Below are 14,487 nucleotides of genomic sequence, written 5' to 3'. Positions count from 1 at the left end.
AAATTAATGGGTGTTAACTAATCAGGGTTCAACAAAGCACTTCAAGTCCTCAAATCCTTCAAAAGAGAGAGAGAAGGAGAAAGGAGTATGGTCCCTGCAGTAGGACTACATGCTGGCCATGAGGTTCTCCAAGTGGTACTCCAGGAGGCTGGAGAGCTCCGTGAACAGAGACTCTGGGTTAAAGTACCAGGCCAGCTGCTGGCCAAACATGTCATCTAGCAGAGCCATCAGCCCGCCCTGAAGAGAACACCACACAACACATAGAAAATGGCTCTGAGTTACTAGCTTATCAAGAGGAGAGAGACAATTAGAAATACTCCCCCTAAAATGACATTGGAACCTGGTTAACCATGAATAAGGAAGTAAAAAGGAAGTACACTAAGAATATGGAAGTAAACAGGAAGTAACCTCTTGACTCTTACATTGAGCAGCAGCAGGTATCTGTCAGCCTCTGGCTCCATGTTGGCAGCAGTGGGCAGGAAGGAGTACAGGAGAGCGTACAGATGCTCCACAAACCCACCGGCGTGCTAAAGGAAACAAAGGAGGAGAAAAGAGGAGAGAATAGAAGAGAAGAGGAATTTAAGTGAAACTGCTAATAGAGAGATATCAAAACATGTACCAGTGAGATGCTACTTACCACCATCATGGACTTCTGAGCTGTCATCATCCCAAACAGCACCAGCTCAAAGAGGACATCTATCATGTTCACATGATGGATCTAGGACAAGAAAACACGTTTGGAGAAAATAGGAATGATTTCATATAGATCAGCTACTGTGATGTATAAAAGACATGCATGTGGAAGAACTCAGTGAGACTTGAAAGAGTTAATGAACTCACCTTTGCCTCAGCAAGCTCCCTCTCAATATCATTCCGCTTGGAGGGGTCACTCAGGTAGTCCACAAAGTCGTTATAAGTACGGATGAACTTGGCCTCGTCCTATGACAAAGAAAAGAGCATCTTAGTGAAAAGAACACATTTCACCTCAGGGGCGCTCTCTTTCCCTTGAAAGAGAATGCGTTAGTGAGTTACCATGTGGTTGGCCTGAACCAGTGCGCCCAGGAGGACCCAGGAGGACCCACAAACAGATGGTTCCTGCTCAGGGTGGAACCAAGCAGGGTCTAGGGGAGAGGGAAGAGTTAGGGTGAGACATCTTCCTCTAGGAGAGAACAAGAAGTCACAGAGAGAAAAAGAAAAGTGTGTCCACTCACAGTGAAGGCCTGGCGCAGGGAGACGAGCCTCAGGGCGATGTCCTCCACTCTCTTGGTGGTAAGGTAGAGGCTATGAAAGGGAGGGATTGGAGCATGTCAACCATTAGAGTCAATGGGGGATAGCAGCATTATGACCACTATCCTTCAGCATCTGACAAGCCCAGACTACACAGACATTTAGAGGAACTCACTTTACCAGAGGAACCTCCCTCTCCTCAGGCAGCATGTCCTCCTCCCAACCCTACGACAACAAAACAAGCATTCAAAATCAGTGACCAATGAGCATACATTTAGTTTTACTTGTATTTAAGAGCATTTGAAGGCCACGGAAGGAGAGTTGTATGCCATTGAAGCTCGTCTGGAGGGTAGTTAACACAGTGTCCAAAGAAGGGCCAGTAGTATACAGAATGGTGTCATCTGCGTAGAGGTGGATCAGAGACTCACCAGCAGCAAGAGCGACATCATTGATGTATACAGAGAAGAGTCGGCCCAAGAATTGAACCCTATGGCACCCCCATAGAGACTGCCAGAGGCCCGGGCTACAGGAAGCCGATTTTACACATTGAACTCTATCGGAGAAGTAGTTAATGAACCAGGCGAGGCAATCATTTGAGAAACCAAGGCTGTTGAGTCTGTCGGTAAGGATGTGGTGATTGACAGAGTCAAAAGCCTTGGCCAGGTCAATGAATACGGCTGCACAGTATTGTTTCTTATCGATGGCGGTTAAGATATCGTTTAGGACGTTGAGCGTGGCTGAGGTGCACCCATGACCATGATAGAGCATGACGCTTGCAAAGCCAGGGTAGTGGGTTCGATTCCCGTCATCACCCATACATAAACGACAGCAGGTTTTATTGTAAGTCGCTTTGGATAAAAGTGTCTGATGAATGACATATTATTTTTATATAGTCACTTACTTGCTATACAATGTAGAGAGAAAAAGGGTCAATTCAAGAGGGAGCTACGAAATTCATGTCCAAACGTTGTTTTCTTTGCCTGATGTCATTAGAAATTACATAGAATTAATCATTAGCTTGTTCTCTACAATATTATAACATTAATATACTTGTACTTGACAGTGTTGATGAAATAATAATGATAATTTGCTGTGACCAATACTAGTTTAGACTGCACCGCACTTGGTTGTATGTGTTCCATATTTGGTGTTGTGAGGTTAAATCTCAGAGTAAATCGTCGGTAACTTTTCAACCATATATGGTAGAGACATTGGGTTTAGATTATTATTTTCTGACAATGTTCTATTGATAACCTTGAATGAATTACTAATTTTATGTTTTTGGCTATTTTGCTACCAGATGCTTTCCTATATCGTTGGTATAATATAAAATACAAATACCAAATATTGTGTTTTATAAAGTCACTAGCTAGATTGGAAGAATGAGACAAACAAGGTGATTTTTTATTGTGTTGTTTAACTCCTGAAAGTATAGTCTTTGCCACAGTGGGCTATAAAGTCTTTTGGAGGACATATTGACCAAATTCAGACAAGGGGGGGGCCACAGCCCACGGAAAAAAAGCACTGAAGGCTCTACACTACCAGTCAAAACTTTTAGAACACCTACTCATTCAAGGGTTTTTCTTTATTTTTACTATTTTCTACATTGAAGAAAAATAGTGAAGACATCAAAACAATGAAATAACACATATGGAATCATGTAGTAACCAAAAAAGTGTTAAACAAAACCAAATATATTTTAGATTCTTCAAAGTAGCCACCCTTTGCCTTGATGACAGCTTTGCACACTCTTGGCATTCTCTCAACCAGCTTCATGAGAAAGTCACCTGGAATGCATTTCAATTAACAGGTGTGCCTTCTTAAAAGTGGAATTTCTTTCCTTTTTAATGCGTTTGACACAATCAATTGTGTTGTGACAAGGTGGGGGGGTATACAGAAGATAGCCCTATTTGGCAAAATACCAAGTCCATATTATGGCAAGAACAGCTCAAATAAGCAAAGAGAAATCATTACTTTATGACATGAAGGTCAGTCAATACGGAATATTTCAAGTGTAGTTGCAAAAACAATCAAGCACTATGAGGAAACTGGCTCTCATGAGGACCACCACAGCAATGGAAGACCCAGAGTTACCTCTGCTGCCGAGGATAAGTTCATTAGTTACCAGCCTCAGATATTGCTGCCCAAATAAATGCTTCACAGAGTTCAAGTAACTGACACATCTCAACATCAACTGTTCAGAGGAGACTGTGTAAATCAGGCCTTTATAGTTGAATTGCTGCAAAGAAACCACTATTAAAGGACAACAATAAGAAGAAGAGACTTACTTGGGGCATGAAACACAATCAATTTGTCCTTTGGTCTGGAGCCCAAATTTGAGATTTTTGGTTCCGACTGCCATGTCTTTGTGAGATGCGGTGTGGGTGAACAGATGATCTCTGCATGTGTATTTCCTACCATAAAGCATGGAGGAGGAGGGTATATGGTGTGGGGGTGCTTTGCTGTTGACACTGTCTGTGATTTATTTAGAATTCACACTTAACCAATATGGCTACAACAGCATTCTGCAGCTATACGTCATCCCATCTGGTTTGGGCTTAGTGGGACTATCATTTGTTTTAATAAATTATTATAAAAAAATAAAATCAATTGTTTGTTACTTTTACACCTTTTTCGTGGTATCCAATTGGTAGTTACAGTCTTGTCTCATCGCTGCAACTCCCGTATGGACTCGGGAGAGGCGAAGGTCGAGAGCCGTGCGTCCTCCAAAACACAACCCAGCCAAGCCGCACTGCTTCTTGACACAATGCCTGCTTAACCCGGAAGCCAGGCGCACCAATGGGTCGGAGGAAACACCATACACCTGGCAACCCTGTCAGTGTGCATTGCGCCCGGCTCGCCACAGGAGTCGCTAGAGCTCGATGGGACAAGAACATCCCTGCCGGCCAAACCCTCCCCTAACCCGGACAACGCTGGGCCAATTGTGTGCCGCCCCATGGGTCTCCCGGTCGCGGCCCGGCTGCGACAGAGCCTGGACTCCAACCAGGATCTCTAACTGCACAGCTTACCTTAGACCACTGCGCTACTCAGGAGAATTCATTTGTTTTTCAACAGGACAATGACCCAACACACCTCCAGGCTGTGTAAGGGCTATTTTACCAAGAAGGAGAGTGACGGAGTGCTGCATCAGATGACCTGGCCTCCACAATCCCCCGACCTCAACCAAATTGAGATGTTTTGAGATGAGTAGGACCGCAGAGTAAAGGAAAAACAGCCAACAAGTGCTCAGCATATGTGTGAACTCCTTCAAGACTGTTGGAAAAGCATTCCACGTGAAGTTGGGTGAGAGAATGCCAAGAGTGTGCAAAGCTGTCATCAAGGCAAAGGGTGGCTATTTGAAGAATCTCAAATATACAGTATGATATGTTTCACACTTTTTTGGTTACTACATGATTCCATTTCAGTTATTTCATAGTTTTGATGTCTACACTATTATTCAACAATGTAGAAAATAGCATTTTCTTCTTTGACGCACCTTATGTCTAAACTTCTTTACAGTGAAATGATATTGATTGGTGATCTCAACTGGTGTTGGTTAAAACCGGTGTCTGATGATTTAAAAATGTTTTGTAATTCTATGAATCTTACCCAGTTGATTAACTCACCCACTCGCCCAAATCTTAAATGCCCAGATAAATCTACCCTGATTGATTTGATATTAACAAATGTTCCACATAAATATTCTGCGGTTGGTGTTTTTTGTAATGATTTAAGTGACCATTATGCTGTTGTTGCTGTTAGAAATACTAAGGTTCCTAAGACAAACCCATGTTTTATTCGTAAGAGAAATTTGAAGTGTTTTAATGAGCAGGCTTTCTTTCATGATTTGTTTTATTTTGACTGGAGCAAGATTGAGCTTATCCCTGATGTGGAAACTGCCTGGATATTCTTTAATGATGTTTTTTTCCAAATAGTAAACACACATGCCCCATTCCGCAGGTTCAGGGTTAAAGGGCGGGATAATCCATGGTTTTCTTCTGAGCTGTCTTGTATTATTCACGACCGTAATCTAGCCTGGGCTAAAGCAAGGAAATCATGTTCTGATGCTGATTGGCTTATTTTTAGGCAGTTACGAAACAAGTGTTCTTTTCTTCTCAGGAAGGTCAAGTCTGAATATTTTATGTCTGTTTCCACTGATAACCTGAATGACCCTAGAAAGTTTTGGAAGGCTATTAAGTCTATGTCTGGTAACAGTAATGTTAATGAATTACCGTCATGTGTTTTGAAGGACTCTCTTGCTGTATATGACAAAACTGAAATGCTGAATTGTTTCAATGAGCACTTTGTATCATCTGGTAGGCTGTTTGATTCAGTGTCCTCTGTCTCTGTACAACCCTGTGTGGATGAACCAGTGTCCTCTGTCTCTGTACAACCCTGTGTGAATGAACCAGTGAGAGCTGGTCAAACTTTTAGCTTTTTGCCATTCTCAGTGCAGGTGGTACATAAAGCCCTGAAATCCTTAGATCAGAGAAAGCCTGCAGGTCTTGATCATTTGGATCCCTGCTTTTTAAATCTGGCAGCTGATTTCATAGCTGAACCACTTACATATCTGTTCAATCTAACCCTGGAATGTAATGATATTCCGAAAATCTGGAAATCAGCATTTGTCCTACCACTTTTAAAAGTGGGAGATCCAACTCTTTTAAATAATTATAGGCCAATCTCAAAGCTGTCACCCCTGGTGAAATTACTTGAAACCCTTGTGAGTGAACAGCTAAAATAGTTTTTATTTACTAACTCTATTTTATCAATGTACCAATTGGGCTTCAGGAAGAAGCATAGCACAATTACAGCAGCCATGAAGCTTTTAAATGATATCACTGAAGCCCTTGACAAAAAACAACACTGTGTCTCACTTTTTATTGATCTCTCTAAGGCTTTTGATACAGTTGATCATGCTATACTAAGGCAGAGATTGTCGAGTGTAGGTCTTTCAGAGCATGCAGTTGCATGGTTTGCTAACTATCTGTCTGATAGAACTCAGTGCACTCAATTTGATGGGCTTATGTCTGTTAAATTGTCTGTCTTTAATGGTGTGCCCCAAGGCTCTGTACTTGGTCCTCTCTTATTCACTATTTATATAAATGATTTAGACAAAAATGTCCAAAATGCGCAACTTAATTTTTATGCTGATGATACTGTTATTTACAGTTGTGCCTCGTCTCTTACAAAAGCTTTCCAGAACTTGCAAACTGCTTTTTATACTGTTCAACATACCTTGTGTCAATTGAAGCTTATCCTCAATACTGACAAAACTAAACTAATGGTGTTTTCTAAAGCAAGAAATAGACCTCTGAACCTTTCACCTATTACTACCTGTCAGGGCAAGGAGATTGAGGTTGTAACCTCATATAAATATCTTGGAATTTTAATTGCATATTCAACAACTTACAAAAAAATTGAAGCTGAAATTGGGATTTTATTTTAGGAATAAGGCCTGTTTTTCTTTTGAAGCCAGAAGGAGGCTAGTATCAGCTACATTTATGCCTTTACTAGACTATGGGGATATTTTATATATGAATGCTTCCGCTCAGTGTTTGAGATCAATTGATACCCTTTACCATGGCACTTTGAGATTTTTTTAAAACTGCAAAACCCTTACCCTTAAACCCTTACGTACCACTGCACTTTGTATACCAGGGTTGGCTGGCCTTCTCTAGTCACTCGTAGGCTCAGTCACTGGTATACTTTGATTTATTAAGCCATTTCGGGTTTACTACCTTTTTATTTGGGCATTTTTATTGTTCAGAAATGTGGTGGGTACTCTCTTCGTTCGCTGGACTTTATCCTGCTAACTGTTCCAAATGTCCGAACTGAATTTGGTAAAAGAGCTTTTATGTACTCTGCGCCATCGTCTTGGAACGCTTACAAAATACTTTTAAACTGGAAGAACTTGTCCCGATTGGTATTTTTAAATCACTGATGAATGATCTTGAGACTGATTCCCTGACCTGTCAATGTTTTTAATTTGCTGTTTTTGATTTTTGTTATACTCTTGTGAATTCAATGGTTTCTACTAGATTACTTGTAGTTTTTCATGTTGTTTGTCTGTATTTTTGTAATGACTTGGTGCTGCCTATCTTGGCCAGGACGCTCTTGAAAAGGAGATTTTAAATCTCAATTAGCCCTTCCTGGTTAAATAAAGGTTAAATAAATAGTAAAAATAAAGAAAAACCCTTGAATGAGTAGGTGTTCTAATAGCAATAAGGCACCACTGAGGTTTGTGGTATATAGCCAATATAACACCCCTCCTTGGGCCTTACTGCTTAAATAACCCATCTCTTTTATAACAGGATATTATCATTGACTATATGAAAGTGCATGTATGAATGAGTCTGATTTACCGTTTTCAATGGCAGGTTCACCTTCTGAAGCCGGATGAGGTTCCCAAAGCGTGCTGCGCACCCACCAAGCTCAGTCCCATCTCTGTACTCTTCTACGCTGACAACAACAACGTGATCCTAAAGAAGCATCGCAACATGGTGGTCAAGACCTGTGATGCCAATGATAGCAATAATCTGTCAATATGCTGATAAATAGTATGTATCTAATATATTGATTTTGAGTCAGAGTGGTATATGAACAACACCCATTGGACCTATAACCATACTTCACTTTTGATTAACTAAACTATTCAAATCTACAGTAATTCAGATAATTACATCACCCCTTCATGTCATATATTCTGTGACCAATCAAAGCTGTAAAGTACTGTATCATAAGTATATCAATGCTAAAATTCTACCCTTTTGATGACTATAATATCTTGTTGAACCATAAATTTGTCATTGTCTCTTTTAGAAGTACTAAACATGGTTTGCAAAACATACATGTTTTTCTTCTTCTTTAATCATACTTTTAACCAGTACAAGTTAGTAACAATGGAAAATGGCAACAAACAAAAAAATGTTTGGCCATTTTTGTATGTACAGTGTAACAAATACACAGTGATGTATGTCCTTGTCAACAGATATCTGGAGGACTGTATACGGCTATATTTGTAATAAACTATACTGAACAAAAAAACGCAACATGTAAAAGGTTGGTCCCATGTTTCATGAGCTGAAGTTAAAGGTCCCGGGAAATGTTCTGTACGCCAAAAAAAATAAAACATGTGAGCATTTCTCCATTGCCAAGATAATCTATCCACATTGAAAGGTGCACCATATCAAGAAACTGATTAACTAGCATGATCATTACACAGGTGCACCTTTTGCTGGGGACAAAAGGCCACTAAAATGTGCATATTTGTCACAACACAATGCCACAGACGTCTGAAGTTCTGAGGGATTGTGCAATTGGTATGCGGACTGCAGGAATGTCCACCAGAGCTGCTGCCAGAGAATTGAATGTTCATTTCTCTACCATAAGTCGCTTCCAACTTCATTTTAGAGAATTTGGCAGTACATCCAACCGACAATTTTCCTGCCTGCTAGCCATTCAAAATGTAACGATTCCTTTTGGGTGTCAGGGAAAATGTATGGAGTAAAAAGTACATTATTTTCCTTAGAAATGTAGTAAAGTAAAAGTTGTCAAAACTATAAATAGTAAAGTACAGATACCCCCCAAAACTACTTAAGTAGTACTTTAAAGTATTTTTACTTAAGTACTTTACACCACTGTATGTGCTTTCAATAGAGTCTGACGTTCAGGGTGGTTGGACATATAAGATGGGGTGCTGGTGAGCTTCTGCCCCCATTTTAGGTCGTCACACAAATATTCCCCCACCCATGTCCATTGAATCATAGTAATTACACCTTGCTTTAAGGAAGCATAGCAAGAATGAAAGGAATCAATTTATCATTGAATGATTTATAAATCTCGCTTATTAAACCATCATTTCCAGGGGACCTATTGTCCTTAAGGCTTTTAATACAGTCTTATCTCAATTTCAGATAACTCATCACAAAAATCCCTGAAATCATTATCTTCTTAGCTACTTCTTTGCTACATTGTCTAAGAAAAGATCCATATTGGAAGTTGGCTGGGCTGATGTATACAGATTCTGATAAAACTGGGAAACATGCTGAGAGATTTCTTTTGGATTTTTATTGGGAGTATTATTAATCATTAATTGACATATGGAAGGAACTCTTTTCGCCTGCCCTTTTTTCTAAATTAAAGAAATATCTTTAATCATCTTGCTCTTACAAACGCTCCCCGGGCCTTTTCCTCGTAGAAACAATCTAACTGCATTTGCAATGATGATAGCTCCAGTAATTCCTGATTAGTTAGTTCCCTTTTTTTTGTTTAATCCATTATTCCCTTTATGATGTCATATTCTTTCTCTCTCTTGGCACGAGCAATTTCTTTTCCCATTGAAATAGCCAAAAGCCTTAATCAAATTTCCTTAGCTCCCAGTATAATATATATTAGCTCCCAAACATATTCATAACACAGGCACAATTCCTGTATTTATCATTAATTCCTGCTACTTCCTTCTTAAATACTTAATTCTCTAGTAAAGTCTTGTTCATTTTCCAGTAACCTTTAACTTTTTTTGGTTGACAAACCATGCATATTTATCTTTATTTATCTTTCTGTTAAAATCAATGGTTCAATCGAGACTGTATCAACCTTGTCAGCAATATCTTCAGATATCAGCCAGAAATCAATACGGGATTGTATAGATAAATCTTTGGTACTCCATGTAAACATAATCTTATCTGGGTTCTTATGTCTCCAAATATCTAGAACACCTAACCTTAGACATATATTCCGTATCTCACAAACAGAATTGCTATCCATAGGAGGCCATCTATCTAGATTATCATGTAATACTGTATTAAAATCTCCACCCCATATTACTTTGGCCAATTGAAATTTAGACATCATTTTACTTATTTTCCTCTCAATGTCTCTAAATAAAATACAGTTACTTGACTTGTTATTGGAAGCTTAAGTATTTACAACAATGAATTGAACATGGTTAACATCTACCAATAGTATAATCCATCTCCCTGTATTATCTGCTTCATGACTCAATATATGAGCCTTAAAGTTGCCTTTTAAAATAGGGACACCTGCTGACCGATTAGTACCAAATGAACACCAAATGTCATTCATATCATCACCATTGACACTTCCAAAACGCAGTATCTGTGCAACAGGCATGAGTTTCTTGAATGAAATAAGTCGGCACTCTTACCCTTACAATACAAAAATAAAGATCTCCTTTTCAAAAAATGACAGATTCCCCTGGCATTAATAGAAAAAAACAGAAATGGACATTTACTATCAAAGTGACTATATGAAGAATATTAAACACGTTCACATGAATCGGGTTCTCATAAAAAGAAAAGGTCTTACTAGTTGCAAATAAAAACATACCTTTGCACCATGCAAGTGGTTGATCTAAATTATATATATTTATACAATTGCAAATAACATTGTACCATAGATTGGTAAAAACGAATAGCCATCAAGCTAACATTAAGTGTCAGTGCGAATTTCCCTGCCATAAAAAAATATATATATAAAAAAAAGTTTGGCTCACACAAACAATGCTCTTTCCTCAAGAAATATCTAGTTTTATCAAATTAACAAATAAAACTCAGTCCTGCACAACACACTTGACAAGTCCAGCAGTCAACAAACTAGGCGTCAGCGTGAATTTCCCTTCCATTAATTAACAAAAGCCTTAGCTCCCGCAAAATATGCCCTTTTCCCTTCCTTCCTTGCTCTCTCAATTATCGGCCACAGACGATTCAGAGCTTCTTTGTCAAATGGAAGCTGCTCCTTGGTTGGGGTATTCGGGTATGAATCGCATTCACCCCCCTTTTTTACACCGCAAGCATATGAGTGAGTTTCAACAATGCCTCTTTTCTCCTTGGAAGTTTCAACATCCATTATCTCAGCAACAGTTTGGTCATGTCCTGATTACATGCTACTAGCTATGAAGACGTTAGCAGGCTAATTTAACTACACACGCTGACACTTTTCGATAGCTAGCTTGTTCGTTGGAAATAGTCAAAAATATATGTCAAAGGTTTGATTAATTACAAAATTATTCATTGTATGGTTAGATATCATTTTTTGTGAAAAAAAACCAAATTGCAACTGCAGTCTAAAACGATAAACTTTGTGAGAAAACCCCAAAATTGTTCCTCAGCTAGAAATGTTACACCCTCTCATGTCGCAATCTTTACCATATCACTAATTTCATGGAGCTCTCCTGCTCATCATTTACTTCACAAAATCCCGCAAACGTGAAAGCGCCAGAAATAAACATTGCGAGATTGTACATATGTGTGAGTCAGAGATTTGAAAGCAGACGCTTTCATCCAAAACGATGTACAGTAATCCATATATACATTTTACGTTTGGTTGGCCCAGGGAAATTAGACTTTTTCGAGCTTTTCGAAGCAATTTTTGTATATCTTTCTTTGTAGTACTGTGTTTATTCAATCATTTCGAATTGATCACTTCCCACTGGGTACATACATCAATTCAATGTTTATTCCACGTTGGTTCAACGTAATTTAATTGGAATTACATTGATATTGTGTCACAGTGAATTTTATAATCTGCAGTCAATTTAATTATGTTTTCATGTGCCATGATTCTGACATTTTACATATGATCCTCATAGGATTAGGCTACATAATTACAGTGGTGCAGTAAATGTAATCTCAATTCAATACGATGTGCATATACTGTACATATAGCCAATATAGCTATTAAACCCATGTTCAGTGACTGTAATCTGTGACGCAAGTGGCCTAATATGTTTGTGACGTTCCATGGAAACCACGGTATTGTTTAAAACTAGATTCTGATTGGCTTGCAGGTCATTCTACAGTGTAAATTATAAATGAAAACGTGCTTTTATAGCAGTGTTACAGATTCACAATACCGAGCGTGTCTCAACCCGTACCGTGCTTTTATCTACCTAAAGGTATCTTCACGCACAACTGGATATGCCTTTTGGATACGCTTGTCCAAGGTAAGGATATGCGTCAAGCTATAGCTACTTAATGTTTTAGTTCCGAACTTAAATTACTCCAGTCAAGTGATTCATCGTAAAAGTTTGATGTTTTGACTGAGCAGTCCAATGGCCAATAACATACATAGATTATGCATTAGGCATTGCACAAGTCAGTGTTTAGGTCAGAATATAAAGTTGCTACTTCCGTCAACTCAAGTTACTCAATTCAAGTGATTCATCGTAAAATTGAGTTGTTTTGACTGTCAAAACAAATAACTTTGATGGAATATTCAAAATTATAATGGCAATTATGAATCACAAATTCACAACATTACTTGCATTTCAATGATTCATCCAGGCCCAAGACATAAAGTTGCCTGAAAGCTGTGTAACAATCATTCCATTGCTGACCCATAGGATGGTAATCACGTACATGATTGGCTTAATCTAGAATCATGGATACCTTTCATGTGAGTACACACACCATATTTTTTTTTTTTTACATATCTCAGAAGGAAGGTACCTCAATATCTGGAAGCACTGTCTCATGTACAATTGTTAATGCTATCTCTGAAATGTCTAACAAAATGTTGACTTGATCGTTTCATCAAGACCCTCTCATCACAAGTTGGAACTAGTGGTCAACATTGGGACAATGCAGCCATAAATAACATGGACCAATATTTTAATGGAGGTAAGCACTACACTTCTGATGGGTTTAAAGATTGTATTACATTATCTAAAAGTGAGAAAGTAAACCCCAGCTGTTATTCTTTTCACAGGGAGGGACAATCCCCATTATGCCATGAATGTTTCATTGCTGAACAACCATAGATATGTTTCCTCTAATTTGGCTCCCGTTCCTCCAACAGTGAGCAAGACCTGCCAGCAGAGCTCACTGGAGCAGGGAGACATCCCGTCATCCTTTTGGCGCCTGACAAAGTACACTTTTTTTCTTCTAAATAACACTATAGTAACATCTTCTGCACAAAGTTACATTCCTAATAAGATTGGTGTTAAGTGAGAAAGAATTCTAAAGATGGTCCAATGGGCATGGTCTGAAGCCTCTCGTCATCTCAGTATGTTGAACCACCTGATTTCTTGCAGGCTTGAGATTCAGATCCTGCTGAACGATGTTAAGCATTCGATTAACCACATGCAGGGGACGCTGAACACCATGCAGGGGCAGTGTATTGAGTTGCAGACTGCCTTGTCTAAGGTAGTGTCAGATGAGTCTCAGATACAGAAGAATAAGTCTATGATGGTATGGTGATAATGATTGAGATGGTGATTATAATAATGATGACTAGCGGTAACCCACCCTACGGGCAGTAAATCATTGGATCTGATTAATTAAATTCACTGCAATTCAATCTTTGAGGACTGCAACCATAGAAATACAATTTATTTACACTAATAATAAGCTATTGTCAACTTCCCGTCTATGCTTATCTTGCTCATTGCTCACTGTCAATTGCTCACTGTTACCCTATGTGTGCAACTATTATTGATTTCTCACAGAAAAATAATTTGGTTTCAAATGTACCTGGGGCCATGTAAATAATTGTTAGGCTACTCATTTTGAATCCACCGGTGGCAACTTGTGTGACCATAAAAGTCTGTGTGCGATTGGGCACAGTAAAATTATTTGGTTACTGACCGGCCCTACATTATAGAAGGCCCTTCAAGTCGGAACTAGGAAATTCTGACATTTCTGACTCGCTAAACTCGTTATGGAATGATGATTTCAAGTTTCCCACTTGTGAAGTATCAGAATCAACCAGTAGGAAGCTTTACACTGATAACTTACATTCATTTTAACTCTGAGCTTCCAAGTTTCCGATGGCATTTTAATGCGTCAATAATTGCCATGGTAATTTTGAATGTTCAGTCAGTGAGCATTATGGGTAATTATCCTACATACTTACATCAAATACTTTATGATAGCATCATCTCCTGTAGTAACAGTGCCATTCCAAACACAATAAATGTGAAATATAACAAAGATACAAAATATTGCTAAAGTGAAGAAAATCAGCTCAAAAATGTAGGAGGAAATGCCCCTGCAGCAAGGAGGCTTACGGTATTATAATATATTGTAGATAACATTAATGTAATTTGTGTATTTACAGTATCGTACACATACAAATGAAAGTATATGCTAGGGATTGATCTACACTGAGTGAACAAAACATTAAGAACACCTTCCTATTGAGTTGCCCTCCCCCTTGGTGGTGGACCATTGTTGATACTCAGGGAAAACTGTTGAGCGGGAAAAACCCAACAGCATGGCAGTTCTTGACACAAACCGG

The 14,487-nt window shown here is 38.8% G+C and overlaps 1 long non-coding RNA gene across 1 annotated transcript; it reads right to left on the bottom strand.

Annotated features, from left to right (window-relative positions):
• Positions 1-1,078: 1,078 nt before the first annotated feature.
• LOC120039215 lies at positions 1,079-7,649 on the bottom strand. The gene is made up of 4 exons (XR_005475332.1): positions 7,593-7,649; positions 1,403-1,452; positions 1,212-1,281; positions 1,079-1,121 (listed from the first exon to the last, which is right to left on the bottom strand). It is a non-coding gene; the product is annotated as an uncharacterized LOC120039215 (long non-coding RNA).
• Between the last annotated feature and the right edge of the window lie 6,838 nt (positions 7,650-14,487).

Source organism: Salvelinus namaycush, unplaced genomic scaffold (genome assembly GCF_016432855.1).
Source record: "Salvelinus namaycush isolate Seneca unplaced genomic scaffold, SaNama_1.0 Scaffold260, whole genome shotgun sequence".
Lineage (NCBI taxonomy): Eukaryota > Metazoa > Chordata > Actinopteri > Salmoniformes > Salmonidae > Salvelinus > Salvelinus namaycush.
This window is presented reverse-complemented; position numbering and strand designations above follow the sequence as displayed.